Raw genomic sequence first — 2,182 nt, forward strand, 5'->3', positions numbered from 1 at the left:
AGCCCTGCTCTGAACCGCATCACATATAAGGAGGACAGATGACTGATGTCACATTGGAAGTTCAGCCCTGCTCTGAACCGCATCACATATAAGGAGGACAGATGACTGATGTCACATTGGAAGTTCAGCCCTGCTCTGAACCGCATCACATATAAGGAGGACAGATGACTGATGTCACATTGGAAGTTCAGCCCTGCTCTGAACCGTCTCATCACATATAAGGAGGACAGATGACTGATGTCACATTGGAAGTTCAGCCCTGCTCTGAACCGCATCACATATAAGGAGGACAGATGACTGATGTCACATTGGAAGTTCAGCCCTGCTCTGAACCGCATCACATATAAGGAGGACAGATGACTGATGTCACATTGGAAGTTCAGCCCTGCTCTGAACCGCATCACATAGAAGTAATCATTGAAAGGCTGGAAAAAAACGAAGATGATCAAAGCCATCAGAGGGTGGAGCTGCAGATGGAGCATGTGACCCCTGGACACGGTGCTGCCTGGCTGGCCTCCACTTTCACTTCTGACCTTTAGGCGTATGTCCTGATGTGACGGGCTGTGCTGGGATCTCATTGTTTATGCTGTGTGTGTTTCTGTGTCAATTGTGTGAGTGTGGTGTGCTTGTCCATCTGTCTCTCTCTTCCTCCCTCTGTCTATATGTTTACCTGTCATGTCCTGTCTCTCTCTCTGTTTCTCTCTTCCTCCCTCTGTCTATATGTTTACCTGTCATGTCCTGTCTCTTCCTCCCTCTGTCTCTCTGTTTCTCTCTTCCTCCCTCTGTCTATATGTTTACCTGTCATGTCCTGTCTCTCTCTCTGTTTCTCTCTTCCTCCCTCTGTCTATATGTTTACCTGTCATGTCCCCTGTCTATATGTTTCTCTCTCTGTTTCTCTCTTCCTCCCTCTGTCTATATGTTTATATGTTTACCTGTCATGTCCTGTCTCTCTCTCTGTTTCTCTCTTCCTCCCTCTGTCTATATGTTTACCTGTCATGTCCTGTTTCTCTCTTCTGTCTATATGTTTACCTGTTTCTTCTTCCTCCCTCTGTCTATATGTTTACCTGTCATGTCCTGTCTCTCTCTCTGTTTCTCTCTTCCTCCCTCTGTCTATATGTTTACCTGTCATGTCCTGTCTCTCTCTCTGTTTCTCTCTTCCTCCCTCTGTCTATATGTTTACCTGTCATGTCCTGTTTCTCTCTTCCTCCCTCTGTCTATATGTTTTTCTCTCTTCCTCCCTCTGTCTATATGTTTACCTGTCATGTCCTGTCTCTCTCTCTGTTTCTCTCTTCCTCCCTCTGTCTATATGTTTACCTGTCATGTCCTGTCTCTCTCTCTGTTTCTCTCTTCCTCCCTCTGTCTATATGTTTACCTGTCATGTCCTGTCTCTCTCTCTGTTTCTCTCTTCCTCCCTCTGTCTATATGTTTACCTGTCATGTCCTGTCTCTCTCTCTGTTTCTCTCTTCCTCCCTCTGTCTATATGTTTACCTGTCATGTCCTGTCTCTCTCTCTGTTTCTCTCTTCCTCCCTCTGTCTATATGTTTACCTGTCTCTGTTTCTCTCTTCCACAGACATGCAGAGCTCTGAGCATCTCTAACAGGCAGCACTCTGTGGAACCATGGACTCTTCTTCTTCTGAGTCCCAGTCCCAGGGCGACGGTGAGACAGCTCTGGTGAGTACAAGCCCCACCCCTCCTCTCTTGGGCAGGGAAATGTCAACTCGCAGGATCATCACGTCCCTTTTGCCTGGACTCAGGACTCATAGCTCTGGGCTTCTTCTCTTGTAAAGCCCAGTTATAAAGCCTTCGTCTTCTTCTGGTGCTCATGGTCCTGGAGGTCTTCCTCATTGGTGGCTTTGTCTAATGTCATGTCGTTATCAGTGATGATAACAGGGGTGTGTTCAGGTCAGGGCTCTGTTTCTTAATGATGTCCTACGGTGCTCATGTTCCTAGCCTGCCACCAGCTTTGGCAGTCCCACACTGAGTCACGGTTTCAGGCACTTGTGCTGGACATTAAAGGTCGCTTAGCCTCTCACTTTCATGCCTCGTGGGAATGCCAACAGCAGAGAGAGGAATATGAAGAGGTGAATGAATGATGAAGACGAAAACCTGGAGAAGATCAAACCTGTCTAGTCCTTTCACACACACACCATGTCCACGTACACACTACACACCATGTCCACG

The 2,182-nt window shown here is 47.2% G+C and overlaps 1 long non-coding RNA gene across 6 annotated transcripts; it reads right to left on the minus strand.

Annotated features, from left to right (window-relative positions):
* Positions 1 to 225: 225 nt before the first annotated feature.
* Positions 226 to 1,403, minus strand: LOC127924405 (uncharacterized). 6 transcript variants are annotated; one of them, XR_008117817.1, is made up of 5 exons: positions 1,257 to 1,403; positions 1,065 to 1,180; positions 933 to 990; positions 799 to 856; positions 226 to 728 (listed from the first exon to the last, which is right to left on the minus strand). It is a non-coding gene; the product is annotated as an uncharacterized LOC127924405 (long non-coding RNA). The 6 variants fall into 6 exon arrangements; XR_008117822.1 differs by lacking the exon at positions 933 to 990; XR_008117821.1 differs by lacking the exon at positions 799 to 856.
* Positions 1,404 to 2,182: the final 779 nt, after the last annotated feature.

Source organism: Oncorhynchus keta, unplaced genomic scaffold (assembly GCF_023373465.1).
Source record: "Oncorhynchus keta strain PuntledgeMale-10-30-2019 unplaced genomic scaffold, Oket_V2 Un_contig_3995_pilon_pilon, whole genome shotgun sequence".
Lineage (NCBI taxonomy): Eukaryota > Metazoa > Chordata > Actinopteri > Salmoniformes > Salmonidae > Oncorhynchus > Oncorhynchus keta.